Below are 23348 nucleotides of genomic sequence, written 5' to 3'. Positions count from 1 at the left end.
CAAGTGTGGCAGCATCTCTACTAAGGACTGGGAGAATCCAATACCTCCCATCCACAGTGGACACAAATTTCCATGTGACTTGTAACACGGGGTTGGGGGGAATAAATTCCCAGCCTGGGGCAGATTGCCTTTGAAGTCAAATCAGTCAAAAGGAGAAATAAGTGGGAGAAACCCATTTATCACTTACAAGCAGTTGTCCACTTCTGCTCACCCATGTCTCTTACAACCTGACTGCAAAAAAGGGACCACCCAACCTCTCAGGTCCAGATATGCCCTCGCTCCCCCCTGTAATTACCTATTGCTATGGAGATGGACTACTTCTCTCCACCGCAGGGAAACACCTGTTGATATGGAGATGAACTCAGGCCAGGAGAGAGATTCTGGAAATATTGCAGTTTTACCCACAGAGTCCAGTTGGTAAAGTGGGGGAGATCACTGGCCTAAGGGCCCAGGAAACCTGATTCTTAAACCAGCATCACCACTTACAAACCCTGCTATTCCAGACCGATCATTTAAATTCTTTGACCTTTAGTTTCCTCATATATAAAGTAGAGAAGTTTAACTATTTTAATCTGAATCTATGATTTTAGCTTTTCATTAAAAAAAAATCTTATGTATTTCTAGCATCTATACTAAAAAAAGTCCCTCAAATAATTTAGTATATTTGAACAGAGGTGCTACCAGTGCTAAATTAGTCTAGAAGGTTTAAAATAATTTAATTTTAATTTATAATCAATATTTTAAAATGTTCTAACTGGTAGAATTAGTTGGCTATCCCTAGAGATGTATGAATTCTTGAATTTTATCTATTCCAGGAATAGTGGGAGTTAAAATAAATTATCACATAATTCAAATGACTTCCATGAGCTATATGACACTACAGTGACAGTTTTTACAATTATAGATACTCAATTACAGATGATTTTTGAAGTTGGATTCTTCTTCAGCGTGTCAATATCCTTTAAGGAGTTTTAGATCTTTTGGTATTCATTGTGGAGAAGGAATGGAGGAGGGTGCTATTTAGGCCATTATATTAACACTTAGACATTTGCATCAGATTTGCTTTTTTTCTAGCAGTGCCTTTAAAAACAGAGAAGCAATTTGACCTTTATTTTGGAGAAGGACGGGGGTGGGGGTGGTGAGTATAGCTCTGCCTCTCCTTGTCAAGCAGAAGGAAATAACCTTTAAAAATAACCCACCAATTTTCAACCATTATATTTTAAGCCACAGGAGCTTGTGAGTTTTCTCTCATCTGGGTTCTATCACATAACCAGAGAAATTACACAGCATCTCCCAGAGGAGAGGTCTAGCTGGGAAGCAATTCAAACAAAAATATGTCATAGAAATGTGATTGTTCATTGTATCATTGTAAGTCATTCTTCTTTGCCCCTTAATCTACAGTTTTCTCACTCCTCTCTTTACTTTATCTTTTATGTGTCTCTGCTTTTCTATGGATGCAGGTGTCAGAGAGAATGGTCATGAGACAATGACACCTGTGGGGGAATGTGCAAGGAATATATTGGATGGAAAGGACACTGAGTAGCATCTACAATACCTCTGCAGTTAAGGCATTTGAATTTGATTATCCTCCTGTCCCTTTTGATTTGTATCCCTGGAAGGAAAGCTGGCAGTGTTCAGGATTAAAATTATTTTAACACTAGACAATAATAACAGTTTGCTTTCCAGAGGGTAAACAGTGTTAATTACTTGCTTTCTCATAGGACCATATTTCTAATGGGGAAACAATGGCATCTATTTGATACATCATGTGTTAACAGAACGGACTGTTTAAAATCTGGGTTGTGTTGGAAAATTAGGATATATGGTAGTTTACAGCATCGGTTGTTTATTATGGTGTAAGAAACTTCCTGAAACAACTCTTTGTTTTTCCCTTGTGGGTAAATAATTTGGGCTGTGCTCAGCTGGGTGGTTCTTCTGCTGATCTCTCTTGGGTTCTCTTGTGTGGCTACATCACACATCTCTAGTGGGACTGGATAGTATAACATGGCTTCACTGACATGTCTGACAGTCAAAATGTTTGTTGTCTGGTTGTCTAGGAGTCTTAATTGGGAAAATTCTCTGCTCCATGTGGTCTCTTATCCTCTAATTGACTCTATTGGGCTCCTTTGTGGTAATCTCAGGGCAGCATTCCAAAAGGGCACAAAAAGAAGCCGCAAAAGCTCTTGTTGCTTAGGATTTGGAGCTCCCACAACAATAGGCCTGCCCATATTCATGGATTAAGGAAATAAACTCCATCTCTATTGGGAGGAGCAACAGGTCACATTACAAAGGGACATGCATTCAGAAGTTTGAGGGATTTTTGTAGTCATCTTTGCATACAACCTACCACAGTCTGCTCCCTGGCAACAATAATTCTCATCTCTTCCACATGAAAATACACTTACCCCTCCCCAAAAGTCTTATAGTCACACATGGAATCATACTTGAAGCGCAGGATTTCATAATCTAAATCAGATCTAGATATTGATAAGGTTCTTTTGGTACAGCTCCTTGGTTATGACTTTTCTTGATCCAGAATCCTGTGAAATAAGAGGATCAGTAATTTTTTACTCTACCCACAGTGTACAATAGTAAAACTGGACAAGAATAACTTCAATAGACATTTGCATTAAAAAAAAGAGGAAGAATGGGGGCACACAGCAGTCACCTGCCCAGGTAAATTCTGAGATCTACCAGGCATATGTTGCTAGGTTTCTCTATTTTAGGGGCAGAGAATGTTATTTGATTCAAGACTAGTTCAAACTCCAGGTATGGATTCCCTAGTCCATTGTTCACAGCTCTTGGCTCCATCTTCATATATCTTTCCTTTCCTGTAAGAAGTGGCTTGTGTTTGTAGCTGAATTATTTCCTCAGCCTACTTCTTGCTCATAAAAAGCTGGAGGTCCATTAGTCCCTCTTCATTTTCAATTACTCAGTACCTTTTAGTATAAACTGGAGGTATTTTTGGTAGTACAAGTGCCTTAAAAACTTTATGCATTTCCTGTGAATTTTATAAGGGTTTAATACATTGCCCCAAAGCCACACCACACCATAAGTCTTTTTCAGATCTTTGTGTGGCAGTGTGTTGTGGAACAATGCCCTTAATATTCTTAGATGTTCTTTGTGTATCTGACAGTCTTTTAGGTTTTATCTTAAATATTTCTGAGGTCATTCAAGGGTTTTAGACCCACACCCTTGATTTGATCTTTGCTTGTGCCATTTCTTAATTTTGGATACTTTTGCCAACCAGAGAGATTGGTTTATTTTCCAATTTACAACCTTAATTTGTGCTTGTAACAAGTTCCTTCTTTCTTTCTTTCTTTTTTCCCATAGATTTGTTATGTGCAGTTAGAAATACCCAATGATCTGACTTTCAACATACTGATCAGAGATCTCTTTGGCTAGATTAGCAAGTTCACTAGGCACATTTTCTAACTTTCAAGTTACTGTGTTTTTATCATATGATAGTATGGTATTACTATTACTATTATGGTTTATCATGTTTGCTACTATATAACTAGGGTCACTCTTTTTCCAGCCTCTAATAGTATTTTCCTCAATACTTTCAGGGGTCTTTTAACAATTCCCTCATCACTTTTCTAGACTCTTTGTACCTCCTAGTCCCAAAGCCAGTGCTAAATGTCCTAGGTTTTGTTGTAGCACCCTACTTACAGTATCATTTATGTATCAGTTATATATTGCTGCATAACAAACCACTCTAAAGCTTAGTGGCATAACACAATAAGCATTTATGTGACCATGATTCTGTGGGTAGGCAATTTGGGCTGGACACAACTGTATAGCTCTTTTCTTGTCTCATCTCACGTCACTCATGTGCATCCAGTTAACTGGCAGCATGACTGGGGTGGATGGTCTGAGACGGTCTTGCTCACATGTCTGGGAGTGTTGAGTGGCTGTTGGCTGATTGATCTGGAGGACTTCAGCCAGGACAACTTGGCCATATGGTCTTTTATGCTTCTACAGTCTGGTCTTCTTCTCATGGCATCTCAATGCAACACTGAAGAGGGCAAGTGTAGTTGCTGAAAGGTTTCTTGAGATCATTTCTACCACACTTCCATCATTTCCACCACATTCTGTTGGTTCAGGCAAGTGGCAAGGACAGCTCAGAATCAGGGTGTGGAGAAATACTGTCTACCTCTTGATGGAAGAAGCTGCAAAGTCACATTGCAAAGGGATATGTGCATATAAGGATGGGACAAATTTTAGTGGCTGTCTTTGTAAACAACCTACCATAAATATTTAAAGGGACAGAGTCTTAAATTAGTTAAAGTTCTATAGACTATTATACCCTTTTTGATAACTGTGAAGAGAAGATGGTGCAACCATACACATAAGAGAATATTATTTTCCTTTGGGTGGTGAAATATGGAGGTAAGTGACTTGAGATGGTATAAAATCTGGGCTAGAAACAAATGAGCATGTATTTTACTGTCCATTTTTAGATAGGAAATTTATGAAAAAGTATCTTTTTTTCCCTAATGTTAGGATTTTGAATTTATTCTGAGTATATATACCTTTTAATTAATAGCTCTTGATTTTTCCAATTATTTTCTTTCATTTCTATAGCTTAACATAATACAGTTGTTCATTATCTCTTCATCTCTAGGTGTAGTTTTCCATGAAGCTACACAGACTACTTCTAACATTTCAGGATAAATTTACCATTTACTTTGAATAATTGAATATAAAAAACATCTTCCATGAGAATTCAAAATGAGGTTGTTTTTTTTTTGCCACTTATTACATGATTTGTTTTTGTTAGTCACTTTTGGGAAACACCAATTGACATTGATTTGTTTATTGAGATACCATGGGGCAACAAATTTACTGTTTGATGATAACATTATGTTTTAATAGCTAGAGGAAAAAACACCATTGACAAAGTCTTTCTGTTTTGGATATACTACATGCTTACATGCTCTGTTCATTATGAGGCTTCCAAAAGGTTATGTTTTTAAAACAGGGGTTTCACGGAGGCTCTATTGGAGACAAGGACAGCCTGCAAATAAAATAGAGATTTTTTTTAAGAGGCTGAAATGAGAAGGAAAGAAGAGCAAAGTTGACAACTCTTTGTTGCAATGGAGAGTGGGAAAAATTTTGAATATGCTTTGATGGTAATTTCATTGATGTGGCAAGATGCAGAGATTGGGGGGAATGAGTAAATTTTTTTATCCTCTTGAAACAACAAAAGTGCTTCAAAACTGCTCTTTGTTTTGAAGATGATTAAAGCAATTACTGTTCAACTTAAATACCTAATGTTACCTTATACATCTTAACCTTGTCTCTGTGTTAAACTTTGGGCTAAAAAGCTGTCAAGTTGACATCAGCAAGCTAGCACATTATATTGAGATGAGAAACTGAAAAGTCAGCTTCTGTCATTATTTGGAATATAAGACATTTAATCCTTCATTTTAAAACCTTGTAGTTAAAAAAAAAAAAAGTAATAAGAAAGGCGAGAGACTGGAAAACTATAAATTTTAACTTTCCAGCACAAGTAACATCGAGTCATTGTTGCAGTCCTAGAAAAGGTTGATTTGGAATCATTTATTATGTTTGATGAACTGAATGAAAATCATGGAAGGAGCACCCTTTTTATTGCCTTGCCCTTCCATAATGGTATTTACTGTTTGCACAGTGATCATTCAATTTTCAGAGATGTTCACCACCTTCTCCTGCTGATTAAATTCCTGTTTGGTTTCACTGCCAAGTCTGCTGGATTAAATTAACAACTTCTGTTTGCTTTAGTGGGGATGACCTGCACCAACCTTCAGCTTGTAAAAAATAATAATCTCTCCAATGATATATTGGCTCAACACTCTTTATCTTCTTTTAAGGAAATGTGCAGTGAAAATGTTATCTTCAGCTTGCTAGAATTTGAGGCCCACATTAATTGTTTTAATATCTTGTAGACCTTGATCTTCCACATCTAATATATCCTTTCTCTTTGCTGTTTTTAATGATTCCTGTTCTTCTAAAGGATCAGCAAATCTTGATTACTCTAAGGGAATACTTTAACATGATCTTTTAGTCTATAAAATGTCCCACTCTTGAAACTATCTACAACAAAGGACCAATTAAGGAAGATTAAAACCCTTCTTTTTAAAAAGTAAATCCAATTTTTATTGAATGGCTTTCTTCTATCCCTTTCATTTACTCTACAGCTATTGAGAAGTTTTTGAAGTAAATGAATTAAAAATTCTGATATAGAAAGATTTTTTAAGTATAACAAGGTTTTATAAATTTCACATGGAGCCTAAGCTATTGCAAGCATTAGAGCAAGCATTAGAAAATTAAAATGGCATTCTCTGAATTTCGATAAAAAAAATAGCAATGACAGAATAAGGAATAAGGACTGAGGGACCAGCAGTGTGGAGTAAAAGATCAACAGTTGCTGCATTCCAGCGATCAGGCTATGGAATATAGGTTGTGTATATTTTCATCTTTATTACTGATCTGCCCCCTCCCCATGTTATTTATTTTTAACAGATAAGGTAAGGCGGGGGTGGAGAGATTTAATAACTTGCCTGAGATATGCTTAGTACATAGGCAAACTGAGATCTACCATTTGACCTTAAGTCAGTTTAGCTATAAAGATCATTCCCTTCTCAACAAAACATACTCTGTCTTTGAGAAGTAGTTTTTGGCAAATTATCAACCCACTATTCTATTTCCTGTACAAAAATATAACCCATGGTTCTGTGTAGCACAGGAAAACCACATAGTAACATGGGTTATTGGAGAATCTTTCCCTCCACACAGGTTCTGCCTTAGTGCATTTATCTTTTAATCTAGTTGGATTCTTTCATATAGTTCAGTGAAAGTCAACACTTGGCTGTGAGAGAAAAAGTGAGAAAACCAATTCAGGGAATTTGTGGAACCCAAGCAGGTGACCTGAGAGTGAACCCAAAAGATGAGCCTCGTCTCTGCTGCTCCTTCCTTCAGTTTCCCATGCGTGGGCATCCAGGTGAGCTGAGTGGGCTACTGATGGGTGTTTTTTGTATGCTGTCGCCTTTACCACAGTCTAGTTGTTTAATCTGGGGCCCAGTGGAAGAAATAATGGTCTGTTCCAATGTTGGGAGAAAGCTGGCTGGTTTGGATTTACAGAGAGTTTATATGTTTGTAGGCTGTGCATAATAGGTAATTAAAGACATGAAATAATTGTGACTATATTAGTTCTTTACCTTGTGTACTGACAGAGGACCTGTTGTCTCCATCTGCTTAGTGTTCCCTACCTTCCCATCCACTTCCCCACTGCTTCAGTGGCACCCTTGAGGGATGATGTTCTTGAGTATGGCACCTTACCCCACAACCTGTACCAATCCACTTTTCCCTCTGAAGTGATCAATGAACAGGTTTCCATCTCTGGAGATGTCCACAGTCTTCTCTTTTTTCCCCAGTTTGGATAATTTATTGTCAGTTTCAGAGAAATTTCTATGTCTTCAAATTTCTCTTTGGCTCCATTGGTGCTACTTTCTTAAAAAAATCCATGTCACATATCTTCCCCAAGGCAAAGAAACACAGGATCTGCTTTCTCTTTGAGTTGGGAAAGGGGAAGAGGGTAAGATGGGGAGAAACAAAGGTTCAGATTTTTAAAATTTGCCTGCCGTTATTATGGTCAGCTGTGGTGTTTCCCCATCCGAGCTGTAGAGTGCCCTGGGCTCCATAGTGCTGGTTCTTGTTTGGTATCATATAGAGTGAGTGTAAGCATCTCTCCTACATTTAACTCAAGCAGAATGACGTTTTTCGGTGATATCAGTTGACAGAGAATTCCTATATAATATTTAGCTGACTCAGAATCATCTCAGGAAGAAAATGCTGGTAACAAGTGGCAGCATCGGCTACCGTAGAAGTTGAGGAAGGGATTTAGAGAAAGTGGCAGTTAGGCAGTGGGATATCCATTTTGTGTCCCTCTCATATGGATCTAGAACTTTGGTGATAATTTTCTTAATCAATTTATGATTATTGCCTGGGATGGGTTTCAAGATTTGCCTTTGGTATGTTAAATTTCTGTGTATCATTATTGCCTATTGCTGGCATTAATAACCTCTCAGTCCTTCATTTTTTCTTTTTTAAGTAAGAGTTTTGTACTCATGTTCTGTGAGAGAATGCTGGGGTTATTCGGCTAACACTTTTCCAAGGCCCTATTTATTGGTGTTCGTCCACATCCTTCAGGTTGTGTAGAAAAGAATTCCAATTGTTCAACCTTCCTATTATGCTTGAACATAGCTCTTGAGAGTATTTCTCTTTTCCCTCAAGTGAGTAGTATTTTTCACTGTCATATTCATTGACACTACATCAATATCAAAGATGATTTCTGAGTAGTTGTGCATAAGTTGAGGTTTTCAATTCATCTGTGCAATTCTCTAGCAATTTAAGGTTGAGGAGACAACAGACAGAATGGTTGTCATACATAGAAGCAGAAGGCAAAAGGGGTTTTATAACTGGGGCTGTATTCTAACCAATTGATTTGTGATTGACGCTGAGGGCAATATTCTGCAGTAAAGAGTGATGAAGTAACTAGCTGTTACTTAGATAGCAGTGGTTTTGTACTTTATCGCTGTCTGTGAGCTGTGATAAGGATTGCGGTGGCCTTCCCAACTATGCCACAGCATTTGAAGTAATTGCTAGGCCTTGAACAAGCCTTATTGTGGGTTAGCTATTCATCTCTTCAGAGAGAACTAAAATATACCTGGATGATGATGTCCGGTGATTAATTTGTGGTGAAGGATTTCTACATTAAAGCAAAAAAAAAGAAAAGAAAAATAGCCCAATATATGAGATTATCAAAAGGAGCTAGGTGTGTTTCATTTTTCTTTCTTAAAAGGAAACACTGAGTGTCAGAATTTACAGATTGTATAATAGACTGTCATGGTTTTGACTTGCATACAAATTATTATTCTTTATCTGTTTTGGGATAAGAGCTTTCTATTGGTAATTCAGTAAAGGTCAATAGTAAAATGCCAAAAAGATATTAAACCTCCTAGTCTGGCAGTGCTAACTGGGATGGGCAGATGGATTCATTATTAGACACTTCTTATTCCTAGGAATCTTTGTGTTTCAGTTATTTCTCTTCTTTTCTTGCTGTAATAATTTCTTTCTCCTCACCCTTCATTATTTGACAAAGGTTTAAAAAAATTTGCCTGCCGTTATTATGGTCAGCTGTGGTGTTTCCCCATCCAAGCTGTAGACTGTCCTGGGCTCCATATTGCTGGTTCTTGTTTGGTATCATATAGAATGAATGATGTTGCTTATTTCTCCTCAACAGCTGTATGTTAAGTTCCACATACTTTAACTTGAATTTCAAGCAATAAACCAGCATTGACTTAATGTGTGTGTGCTGTGTTCTTCATATTGTATATATTTTAGATACTTCACATATATGATTTAGTGAAGGGTGAGAGAAGCATTTTTTTCCTCTTTTAGTCTTTATAGTGAAACATCACAAATATGTTTCCCACAAATTATCATGAACCTGTTGACAACATATGAATTATTACTCTGTCTCCTGATTCTTAAGTCTGTGTGTACTTGCACTTAGGTGACTCATAGGATGGTGAATTGAGTAAATGGTAATATCTCTAGTGACTTACTGCCTGGAAAGATGGTAGGAGATGTTATAGTGGTTCGTGGAGGTGTCAGGGACACTCACAAATGAAGCAATCCTCTAAACAGATGCAACTTTCTTCATGAAAATAGGCTCAGAATCCCTGTTCTGTCCTCTTGCTGCTGAAAATGTTTGTTCTGTAGAGAGGGTACCAGTATCATAAAGGATAGATATATTTGGAGCTCTCAATCTACAGAGGCAGAGAGCTTTAGCACCACATAGCTCACACATGGTTAACAAGCATGGAAGAATGTAAGTAACCTGGTATAATTTCCTTGAATTTGTCCTCCCTATTCACTTGAAATGCATTCTGGCCTGATCTGCTAAATCTCTTCCTTTCCTAGGCTTTCCAAAGTGGGTTATGTTGGACAGGTTAGTATTTGAGATTTTGTGATGGAGAATTAGGAAGAGAGGGAAATGAGAGAAAATGCTGGAAGAAGTTTTGTTTTGTTTTATTGTGGGCCAGGGAGGGCTTGGGAGTACAACTATTATGTGGGAGCAGAAGTAGAAGGAGGAAATGGTGATAAAGATGTTGCAAGGACCATCTTTCTTTTCTGCCATGTTTGAGAAATACAGATAAAGTATTTGTTATTTTTGAGTTCAGTTTTGGTTGCATGACCTGTGTTCTACTGCACTGTGTGGGTCAAAGCTTATGCCTGGGTTACAACTTATGAAGGCCTGAGCATTCAATCAAAGAAGACCCAGACTAGACTGCTATGTGGCTTGAATCATATGGTTAATTACTTTTACCCACTTTGAGAGGAGAAATTTTAGGCCAATATCGGTCAGTTAATAACTGCCTACTTGGTGGTTACCTACTGTGTTCCAGAGCCTGTGTCAGGCAATCAACATGACAGTGCTGGCAATCCTATCAACAGCCCTGTAAGTAAACAGCTATTTGTTTCAACAGCACAAAGGCTGAAAAAATACATTGCTAAAGCAAAATTCTCAGTATAAAAATCTAGTCAAGAGTCAAAAGTAAAGGTTTCCTTTGCTTTTACTCACTTTTAAGGCATTACCACCACAGTCAACTGTTTCAAGTACAGAACAAAATATATGGTATAATTCTATTCCTGTGCAGAAAAACTCCAAACCTATGCTTATTTGAACTGTATAGGCAAATGTAATTTTAAAGGAAAGGAGTCTTTTATGTATATAATCCCATTTGTGCTTGAGATAGTGTTTGATTTTGGATAATCTAGTTGAAATGTGAAATAGATTTTGAAAGCTCCTGCCTAACATTTAAAGATCATTTTCCACATATGTATTGGTGAAGGTCCTGTCAGAAAACTACACTAGGTATTTCAACAAAGGGAACCCAATCTAGGGATTTAGTTAAATAAAGCAGAAAGAACAAAATGGGAAAGCCCAGTGATAACAACTGTAGGAAGTAGCTATCATCCCTAGGGCTAGGAGCCCAAAAGGAGAGGTTAGGGCTTTCAAAATCTTGAATAGTACAGACTCTGTAAATTGGGGCTTAGATTACTGAAGAGGAGTCACAGCCTGGCTCCAGAAGGCCCTCTGAAAAGGGTGCAATGAAGCTAGTGCTAGGAATGCCAGTAGCTGCTCTTAGGATGAAAGGTCAGTGCTAGACAACAGAGACAGGAACCAGAAGGAAAAATTTCCTTGTCCTCTGCTCTTGCCATCCATCTCCTTCCAGAGTCCCCTACTGTATGCACTGAACTAACAAACTTCCACTGCAAGCTAACAGAGGACAAAAGTAGTTTTCAGGGTCTTTGCCTCAAGATCACCAAGGTATAGGATGATAGACTTGGAGCTGAGAGATAAGAGCTTTATAACCAGCACAATATTTATGATAATTTAAAGGTATTTCTGTTTTTGACTTCAGGTCATAGATTAGATCTGAGGGCAGTCCTTATATGAGTGGCCAAGAACTTGGCAGAAAGTACACAGGGTGAGGAAAGCAATTAAACTGGGATATACCTTTTACTAGTTGCACCAAAATTATTCTTATTCCAGGAAATAATAGGTCAAATGCCTTCCAAAAATTAATTTGATTAATTGTGGAAGTGTTTCTACCTCTTAGAATTAGCTTATAATTAATGACTTGAAAGACATTATGTCTTATCAATTCCAATGCTAAGATTTAGGACACTGTAACACATGATATACAGTAAATGATTTCCACAGTTTTATATAGTGGGATTTGTGTTATCATGGGAGAGAACAAGTCCCCTAGAATCCTACTTTTGTTGCTGTGATTCGATGCTCTACCAAAAGAGATCTTTGACCTGGGGTTTCCTGAGGTGGCTAAACCACATTCTGATGGTGTAACTCTAGGGGGGAAATTTGTTTCCAACCCAGAACAAATTATCTTTGAAGCCAAAATCAGTCAAAGGGAGAAATAAAGTGGGAGAAACCCATTAATTGCTTACAAGCAGTTGTCCACTGCTGTTTGCATTCTCTCTCACAACCTGGCTTCATAAAAGGAACCCCAGCCAACCTCTCTGGTCTAGATATGCCCATGCTCCCCCTTGTAATCACCTGTTGATACGGAGTTGGACTACTTCTTTCCTCCCCTTGGAAACACCAGTTGATATGGAGATGCCCTAAGGCAGGCAAGAGATTCTGGGAATAGTGAAATTTTACTCGCAGCCCAACCCTCCAGAAATCTCACCTCACAATTGGCTCACTCCCCATATTCTGTGATGGCCCGTATGCAAGAAAACTGGAGCACTGTGACCAGACTAATAACGTGCAATAATAACAGCGCTAAAATCATGATAATCCTCAAGCTAGAGGATACAACTAGGTTCAAAGTCCTATTCAGATTAAGTCCATAGCTTGTTCATTCCACAGGCAGACAGTAGCTGAATGGGTAGGGAGTTCAGGGCAATCATCACATGGCAGCTGCAGCCAGGGGCCAGGTCCAGGCCACAGGGACTTAGAAGAAAATAAGCTTAAGGGTGATAAGATACATGTTTTAATGACACCAGCATAGGCAAATCTTTTCCATCAGGTAGGATGCATGCAAGATGGTCCTGTGATAGGACAGTGGCAGGAATGGGATCTTGTCCTGGTCTAGCATAAGAGACCTTCATCCCTCTCCCTGTAGGAGTGACAGATGGGTCAATATATAGGGCTATGGGAGGTACCTGCACTCACCATAAAGATAAATCAAAACTTCCCTGTAATATGCTCTTACCTCCCAGACGTTTTGGGTATACTAGTGTGATCTTAGGGGGTCACTCTGTGGTTACTCCAGGAATACACAGGAGGCCACCTTCCAGGCCTTTTACCCAAGATGCCAGAAGGGCCAGCCATTGAAATGTCCATGGCCATATCCACTCAACAGATTCTCCAGGGTTGAATGCAGTTGGAGCTGGCAGTAGAGCATTATGCTGGTCATATCCTGGCTTCAGAAACTCCTCTTTAGTTTGTACATACAGTTGTACAGGACAGGCAGCAGTGTGTGTTAGCAGTCTACAGCGCTCAAGGCTTCATTTTTGGGGCATCTCATTCAAACACCCTGGTGCTGTCCATAGCAAAATGACCAGCCCCATAGATTATTGGTGTCCGACTTCAGGCCACATTTCAACAAACCATTGTACCTATCTATGATGCCTGCCCCAGTAGGGTTATATGGTATATGAAAACTCTACTTTATCCCTAATTGCTGCACCCATTCTTGTAATGCATGTTCAGTAAAGTGGGCGCCTTGATTGCTCTCCATCACCTGTGGCTGGCTATAGAATGCAAAGAGATGTTCTATGTCCCTTTTAGTGGTTTGCTGATCTGCATGATGTGGAGGAAAAACAACCACCAGACCAGTAGCTGTGTCCACACAAATCATGGCATACCAAGGTGGGGGCCTTGACTCCACCTCAGTTAGACCAGAATACCCAATTACCCTCCTGGGTGGGCGAGGGCCCAGGTAGAGACAATACTGTCACACAGCAGCCAGTTGATTCCCTATCAAGGTGTACCATACCTCTGCTCCTTTCCATAGTTGTGACCAGAATTCAATAGGTTGTCATGTCCATTGAAGCCACTACCAAAGGCCCCATCCATAACCATCTTCGGTTATATGAACATCTAGCTTACAGGGCCTTGATGAGTCACATTACATGCAAGTTCCTTATGGTCTCAACTGCTCAGTTAGCAACAATAAATGTATCTGCACATGTTTCATCCCAGTCCCACCTCATGCTGTTTCATACCAAACAGTATAAGGGTTTCAGAATTTGTGCCAAGTGTGGGATAAACACTCTTCTGTAGCCCAATAGACCAAAAAACCCTTGTAATACTGCCACAGTGGTAAGGATAGTGAAAGCCTTGACCTTGTCTATGACTGTTTCTGGGATAACTTTAGTTTTACCCAACCAGAGAACCACCAAGAATGTTACTGACAAACCAGGTCCATGTACTTTGGTGCTGTCACAGCCCATCCTTTCTCCTGTAGATGCTGCAGCAGTCTAGGAGCTGCCCCATTTGAATCTGAAAATGAATCAGATGTGAGCATATCATTAGTATAGTGATAAACCTGCATGGTTTGCAGTTTCTTCTATGTGACCATGTCCTGGGTTATAAGTCTGTGACAAATGGTGGGATTGTGGAGGTATCTCTGTGGAAGGACAGTGAATGTCCACTGCTGGCCTTTCCATGTGATGGCTGACTATTCCTAACTTTACTATGCTATATCAATAGAGAAGAAAGCATTAGCAAGGTCCACAACATAAGGATACATCCCTAGTTCATGACTGAGGGTGTCCACAAGGACTGTTACAGAGGTGAAAACAGCATGCAAAGAGGGTATGACTTTATTCAATTCCCTGTAAGCCACAGTCATATGCCAGGAGCCATCTGGCTTTTTCACTGGGCACATTGGGGAATTAAACAGACTATGGTTGGGTATTATGATGCCCACCTTCTTAAATTCCTCTAGAGTTTCTTCAATTTCCTTGTGTCCCTGAGGAAATTTATATTCACTTTTCAAATTTATATGTCACTTGCTGAGGTACAGGCAGAGCTACAGGAGGGGCTTAGCACGTCCCCTCAGAACTGCCTTTACCACCCATATCCTCAGTCTGCACTCACCCTCAGTGGTCTGTAACCACAGGCCTGCAGGATATCTATGCCCAAAATATATTCAGGGATGGGAGAAATGTACACAGTATACTCCTTTGGAGGTAAACTCCCTATCCCCAATGGGATTTGGGCTTTCTTCACTCTAATTGGCTTACCCCCATAGCCATCTATCACAGCAGGGGTCCTAGGAAAATGCTCAGGGTTCCCATAAATCAAAGAACCTTAAGCTCCTGTGTCCACCAGTGCCAGAACACATTGTACACTTACAGGAGACCAATGAATTGCTACTTCTACTACATGTGGCCTCTGGTCCCCACCATGTCCCTGAAGGTGGGGCCTTGACCCCACCTCAGTTAGACCAGAACGCCCAATCACCCTCCTGGGTGGGCGAGGGCTCAAGCAGAGACAGTACTGTCACACAGGAAGTCTTGCAGATACACAGGCTGGGCACGAGGCTTTATGTCCAGCCTCTGTGGCCTGGACCTCAGAGGCTGGAACTGCTGCTCCAGCTTTAATTGATGCCATAGTTCTAACAAGATTGTATTGGGCTGCTCATCAAGTTTTTCTTTCATTACCCCCACCTTTATCAAATCAACCCACATCTGGGTCCTCGGAATCTTCACAGGGCCCTTTGAACCTCTCCTTTCAGTCATAGCTTATACTTCCTTCCATGCTCTTACTGTTTCAACCTCCTCCCAATCTGCTAAAGTACAAGTACCCTTATTTATATGTTGCCCTATGTGGGGGGCAAGAATATTCACTAGGGACCCAAAGAGAGATGGGGAACTGTTTGAAGCACCAGATTTCTCATTCATATGGTGAACAACTCCTCATCAGGGTTCTTGGGGTTCATATTATAGAAGATGTTTTTCATGCCCAGTTCTCTTCACACCTGCTGGAGCTCTGCATGTTTTCCAGCTAGTGGGTAAGTATGGTAAATCACCCTGATCAGGCCAGAGTACCATGATGGCTCCTGTCAGCCAATCCAGAAGCACCCTATTCCCTGATGTATGACAGGCATTTTGCAACCACTGCTGGAGGAAGGGTGAGTCATTAATGAAGCAAATCTATCCATTTCTGAACTCAACGTAATAATGTTTTCCACCCCCATATTCCAAAGATGCAAAAGCCATGTAGGCAGAGGTTCCAATGGCTTCTGCTAAAACTGGATGCTCGTGTCCACCAGCTCATCCTGGGTATTAGGGCGGAGCATGGAGTGCTCCACAACCTGGGGAAGGGGTGGCTTGTCCCCCTGAGGAGCCTGTGGTTGTTGCGTTTTTATTTTCTTAATTACAACCAGATGGGCCTTTAATATGGGAGAGGCTGGTGCCTCGGGCACTGACCTCAGCAACAGTTGGGCCCTCGGCCCCACCCCCTTAGCCTGCCCTGAGATCTCCTCTGCCATACCTGGGGGTGAAATCACTGCTCTTTCCTCTCCCCACCCCCCATGGCCTCCTGTAACACAGATTCTCCTGTTGCCTCCTCCCTCGCTTCTGAAGTATCTTCCAGGAGCATGACCTGTCTTCTCAGTAACTGTTTTTCTTAAGGGCATCCTGTAGGTCATCGCCCAGCTCCCACAAGCAATGCTGAAGTGAGTCTCTCTCCTGCCAAAGTGTCTCTTTCCTCAATAGCCCTTTCCACTATCTTGAGAAACAAACATCCCACAATTCCGGCTGCTACACGACCACTCAGGGCCTCTAAACAGTCTTCTATCTCACAGAGAACTAATTCCACAGCTTCTGGTATCTCCACCCTTCCTCAATTCTGGGAAAGGGCCCACCTGTTTAGGGGGTGCTTTATACTAGACCAGTTTCCCACTAGGGTCTCTCCAAGTGGAAGACCCGTAGACAGGGGGCTCCTGAATGAAACTGCCCCCTCCACCACTGCTGTAGTTAAGGGTGAGTTATCCTCCTCCACCACAGCAGCCCCTGGGGCCTCTCCACCATCCACAGGGGTTTTCCTGGTATCTCTCCATCATCTCTAGGGGCAGCCCGCTCAAGAATGATACCCATGAAGACAGATTTTGGGTTCAGAAGTCCTGCCCACTACCACCAGGTGTAACTCGGGGGAAAATGTGTTCCCAGATTGGGGCAAATTACTTTTAAAGCTAAAATCAGTCAAAGGGAGAAATAAAGTGGTAGAAACCCATTTATTGCTTATAAGCAGTTATATACTTCTGCTTGCCCGTGTGTCTCAGAACATGGTTGCAAAAAGGGACCTCATCCAACCTCTCTGGTCCAGATATGCCCTTGTTCCCTCTTTTAATCATGGAGATGGACTTCTTCTCTCCACCCCTTGGAAATACCTATTGATATGGAGATGCACCTGGTGAGAGATTTTGGAAATATTGCAATTTTACCCTCAGATGGTCTTACTGAAATATTCGTATGCATGGGAAATCAATGTAACATTAATTTTGCCAATACAAATACTTAGACGAGGAATAGTTGTAAATGTGAAAAATGTCAGAGGGACAGAGTGCGTGTATGACATTTTCCTTAACAGCAGTACCTATGAACTTGAGTACTTTTCACCCTCTTTCTTATGCTGCTTCCTAGGCCATCAGCTTTTTTATGAAGGTATGATGTGTGTGTGTAGGCAAGAGCAGGAGTGGAGAAGGATCTTGGTTGTTTGTTGATTATATTAGTCTGCTTGGTTTGCCGTAACAGAATACCGCAGACTTGGTGAGGAACAGAAATGTATTTTCTCACAGTCCTGGAGGCTGGAAGTCTGAGATCATGGTGTCAGCATAGTTGTTTCTGATGAGGGCCTCTTCCTGGCTCACCAATGGCTGACTTCTCACACTGTCCTCATATGGCCATTCTTCTGTGAGTTGAAAAGCGGGTAAGCTCTTTGTTGTCTCTGCTTGTGTGGACACTATCCTATGTGATCAGCTTTCTCCCATCCGCAAGACCTCATTTAATCTTAATTACTTCTTTAGGGGTCCCATCTCCAAATAGTTACACTTGGGGTTAGAGTTTCAGCATGAATTTGAGGAGGACCCAAACATTCAGTCCATAACACTGATGAATTCTGTTTTTTCATATTCTCAGCCTAAGTCTTAGTTACCTCAATTCCTTCATTTATAAAGGTCAAGAGAAGCACTTAAAATTATCTCAGAGCTAATGATGAATGTTATATCCCTGCAGCTAATTTCTCTACTGATAACTGCAATATCTGTTCTTATTTTTCTCTAGAGTAGTCTAATTTTACTTTTGATTCTTACTACTGAATATAAGTGAAACTGAAAAGTAAATTCGTCTTTAGCTATATAATATTCTCTTAGTGCATGGCATAATTTTACATGAAACATTTCTAGTTTAGTATTTAAAAAGGCATTGCTAATTTCATTATCTTAATTTTCCCTCTAATCAGTTCTCCTGGGGACAACTGGGTATTTATACGGAGACCAAAGGAATATTGTGTCTCCAAGTTTTTTTCTAATTTTAAAAACATATAATGTGATGGATTAGAATCTCAGGACTGTACCTAGGCTGTGCTGTGAAAGTGCGTTGATTGACCCCACTCTAGAGATGTGAGAAGCTAGATACAGACATTGTTCTTCACCCATCATACTCTAATGAAGAAATTATTGTGAGTGGAACATAAAATATATTCTGAAACTTATTTGAATATTCTTTTGATATTTAGTCTATATTAGAACATAAATTCAAATTTCTTGCTGTGTTTTTACTTGTGAGGCTTATCAGCATGCCCAGAGGTTATTTAACACAATGGATAAATGAACTATAATTTAAATAAGCACAATAAAATACTTGACTTTCTATTCTCTACTGGGAAGAATAAATTGATCACTGGAGAGTACAATGAATAGCATATCTACTAGAAACAAATTTGTATCTTAACTGAATAATATCCTAAGATATTATTCTTTAGAAAAGGACAATTTACTGAAATCTCGAGTTGAATGCCACTATTTCCCAACTCTGTGTTTTTTTTGAATCTACTGAAAGAAGAGGTTGAAACCAAAACTTACACTTGATTATTTTTTCAAATTAAAATGTTATTTAATAATATTTGGTGAAATAAAATGTGAGAGGCATACTATGTGCCAAAGACTGTACTAGGCATTGGGGATTAAAAAAAGATGGATAGCATTGTAATACAGTGTTTATAATATATGAACAATATATCTGCCACAAATATTACAATATGGTGGGTCTGCCAAGATAATAGAAGAATATGCTTGGTAAAGAACAGAGGTGTTGTAGTGGAGGGAGTGACTGATGAACCAAGACTTTTAGAGAATGGCAGTTCCAGAGAAGGGTTTAGTAGGATATGGTGCCTGATATTATCTATTGACACTCAGCTTCTATTTCCTCCTCTTCACTGTCCCCTTTATAGGGGTTATAAAGCTAAAAACTGTAATGAGATGCTCTAGTGCAAACTTTGCAAAGCAGGAGAGAATAAAGCCATTTTTCCTTTGGCAGTGGTGGGCAGCTGACATAAAGATCCTGCAAACATTGTTTTCTTTGCAGTGATCAGACTCCTTGTTTCACTGCCAAGTCATCAGCCTTGACTGTGAGGGCAGCTGTGACATTGGCAGTAGCTCATGTAGCTTTCGACCTCCAACTATCAGTAGCAGCTCCCAATTTCTGAATTATGCCTGCAGTGTTATGAGCTGAAAGCTTATTGGTGGCCCTTGATTTATGCTAATCCTTTCAACAGTTTTGTTGGCACTCCATTCCTTGCATTAAATGCCTTTCTGTCTGACATACCCAGAATGTCTCCTGTTTCTTACATCAAACTGAATGATTCGAAGGGTTTGGAAGATAAATAGCTCACCGAATGAACAGAGGTAGAAAGCCCCGTTTCACTCAAAGAAAACAGAATAAACAAATTAATGGGGAGGCATGAAACACTATGGTGTCTAACATGAACCAAAGTAAGTTATTATTGCTGGAGTAGAAGGAAGTGGGAGAGATCAGAAGTGAAGCTGGCACTTTAAAGACTGAAGAGATTATGTACTGAATTGTATGCTTTTCTAAAACGGATTAGGTAGCTGTTGAGTTAATTTAACTGGGAGTGGCTCTGTGAAGATTGCATTTTTTACATAGCCTATTCTCATAACCTCATGTAGAATGAACTCAGGGAAGATGGTTCACAAAGGAGAGAAGGCCCAGGAATCATGTGAAGTAAGAGATTGATATGAAAGAGAAAATTCTACTCAGTTTTAAATCTTTGAATTACATTAATATTATTTTTTCATGGAAAATGTTCTTAAGAAAATGAACTAGTTTGTTTTCCCAGAGTTTTCTATTTAGAAAGAATTAAGTTTTCAAAAATTATTTTTCTTTTTCATGCTTGGAGTACATCACATCTCCTTTCTTTGCTATCCAAAAGAATCTCCAGGCTCACATATTTTACATATTTTAGGTTTTCTGGAAAGATGTGCTGAGGAAGAAGAGTTACTGATCTATGTAGAAAGGGGTATTTTTGTCTTCCCTTGACATTTGCATCAATTTAAATGAAGATTTCTTAAACCATAATACACTTATCCAAAACTCCTCTTCCTGTAAATTATTGTAGCACAGGGTGGGAAGAATCAAAATAGTAACAAAAGAAGTGGAGACACCGGGGAAGGAAGGATGCATTAATAGTCAGAATTGGCCAGGTTAGTCCCAGGCACACAAAGCTACTGCTAAGCTCTTGGGGGAAACAGTTAAAGTTGCTTCATTTGCTCGCTCCACACCTTCTTGTTAGTTTTTCACACAGTACTCTTGGAAATAAGACTTTGATTTCTTTTCCCTAGTCCAGGAGAAGCTGAACAAACAGCACAGCACACTAGGATACTGTAACTCTGGGGGGAAAATGTGTTCCCAGCCCAGGTCAAATAAACCTTTGAAGCTGAAGTCAGGCAAAGGGAAAACTAAAGTGGGAGAAACCCGTTTATTGCTTACAAGAAGTCTGCCCCTGCTCACCTAGGTCTCACCTTCCTGGCTGGGAAGAACCCCAAAAATCTCTCTGGTCCAGGTGCATGTTGGCTTCTTCCTCCATGTCCCAGAGACACCTAATATTTGGGGAAAAAAAAATTGAAAACTGTGTATGTCTTTAAAGAGGCAAACAAAAGCAAGGAAACTATTTTCTTTTTATAGAGTCCAACTCTAAGGTGATTTAAACTTCTCTACAGGAGGCAGTAGGATCTACTTCATGTTTGGGTAGGTACCTTAGTCAGTTTGGGTTGCTATAACAAAATACAAAGATTGGGTGACATATAAACAGCAGACAATTTCTCACAGTTCTTGAGTCTGGAAGGAAGCCTGAGACCAGGGTACCAGCATGGTCAGGCTCTGATGATTGCCCTCTTCCATATTTCAGATTGCTGACTCTCATTGTATCCTCACGCTGAGAAGAGCAGAGATGGGAAGCAAGCTTCTCCTCACTCTTCTAAGGGCACCATTCATGGGGGCTTCCCCTCATGACCACATCTAAATTCTAATTACCTCCTGAACACCCCATTTCCTAACACTATCACATAGAGAGGGGAGTAGAGTTTCAACTTACGAATTTTGGGGGGACACAAATATTCAGTCCATAACAGTAGGTCTCTTCTGCACCTTTGCCAAAGACAGACTTTGGAGAAAGGAAAATATTCTCTCTTCCTGTAGGCAAGACCTATCTGGTCTTTTGCAGAGAATTAAAGTTCTTGCCAATGGGCGTTTATCTATAAATGGGCAGTTCTACATATAAACTAAAATGTAATCAGATGTGTTTTCTAGATAACACCACTTACTGAATAATCCATCATTTTGCCAATTAAAGAATCCCTCAAAAAGCATTCTAAAGAATGAGTGCACTTATATTATGGAATGAAAAGTCATTCATAATTTTCTAAATTACCAACTCAAGTAATTAAGGACTATTTAAGAATAATTAGTGGGTAGCAGGCTTCTGATCTCAACTTTCAATCCCTTCTATGTAAGGTTGGGGAAATCCTTAGCCATATTATCCCTTTCTCTCATAATCTGAGTCTCCCAGTCACCCTTCGTGAATCATGCTAGTCTCTGAAAGAATGCTTATTTTTGAGATCTTTGAATTTTGAGATCAAGAGTTTTTAATCTCATTCATAAAGTTGAAGAAGGCCCTGTAATTAATTATTTGCTCAGTTCTTGTTGACAACTGTACAGATCTACTCTACACAGTTTGGGGACTGGAGGATTTCTGCCTCTTTCATCATGCTTTTTGAGAAATATCAAATTCTAAAGGAATTATTTCCTTTTTTTTACATTGGAGCTAACTGGAAATGTGCTTGCTCCTTTCAGTTCTGTGACCTTTCAGATTTTTGAAATTCCTGTCTTGCCCTCTCATTTTTCTACAATAGTGAGACCTTGTAGCTCCTGGATTTTTGGAAAGAAGAGAAAAACTTTTAAGATGAGGTGACCCTCTTCTAATACATCCTTCAACAATGCCAAAGCCATGGCTTTATAATTCACATGTCAGGTTATCAGTAAGTGCTGAACTATTGCAAGGTGGGAGGTTTTGTTTAATCATTTCATGGTTAATTTTTGTGCAAGTGATAATCTTTTATGATCCATTATGCAGACAACTCGCTATTCCCAAATCATTGCATTTTATTTCCTCCCTGCTTGATCACACAGTTCCCTCTGCCTGAAATGCCTTTCAATTTCATTTCTTACTTGTCACACTGCTACCCATCCTTTGAAATCAGCTTAAAAGGGCTCTTTCTCCATGGGGCCTTTTTCAGTAACTCTGGATTTAAGCAATCCTTTCCTCCTTTGAAACCCAGACCCCTTCACTTTACTATGTTGATGATATTCTAAATCATAATTTTTGGTTACCTGCCTTATCACCCTTAATATCTTATATAAATATATCGGATTTTTTTCTCCAAAAAGATTTGAAGTAGTTCTCTCTTATTAGAGGTGAACTCATGAGAACAAGATTCTTAAATATGATTGTGTTAATTACCATAACAGATAAATCCCTAAATAAAAATTGTTTAGCACAACTGAAATTTATTCTTACTTTTATAACATTTCAGTGTAATCTCTGGCAGGTAGCCTTCTGTATGGTGATGCAGCAACAGGCCCTTTCCATCTCGGGCCACTGCCATCTTCAACCTGTGCTTCTAAGGATGCCATGTAAGGACAAAGAGTAGGGAGAGCACATATGCTTCTTAACCAGATTGGCCCCAAAGAGTTCACTTCTCTTCTGTTCACATTCTGTAGTCCCCTGGCCCCAGCTAGATGCAAAGAAAGAGCAGGAAATACAGCATCTGTCTGGGAGATGCTTTCTTAGTCTCCATGGAATAGGAACACAGACCTTTGCTGAGCAGGTTGCCCTCTGCAATGATGCAATGATGCCGAAGGTCTCCTGTCTCTCTTGCCTGAAAGGGGTACTTGACATATGTTTGCTAAAAAAAGAAAGAATAAATAAGTATGGTGTATCAGGTCCAGGGTGATGACAGAAGGTGAGAGCCACAAGTTAGCATGTGTTTTTATGGCTACTGGTTGTAATAGGGCACAAACTTAATGTGGATGAGACACTGGCTATTTGCTCTAAGGGAGAAATAATCAGTTTGGGATTTACCTATGTTCTTTAATCATACCTTGATCCAATGATCACAGATTATTCTACAGAAATTGTGTTGAATGCTGATGCAAATGTATCTTTTTTCTGAGTACATTTTATT

This window comes from Manis pentadactyla, chromosome 7, assembly GCF_030020395.1.
Source record: "Manis pentadactyla isolate mManPen7 chromosome 7, mManPen7.hap1, whole genome shotgun sequence".
In the NCBI taxonomy this organism is placed as follows: domain Eukaryota; kingdom Metazoa; phylum Chordata; class Mammalia; order Pholidota; family Manidae; genus Manis; species Manis pentadactyla.
This window is presented reverse-complemented; position numbering follows the sequence as displayed.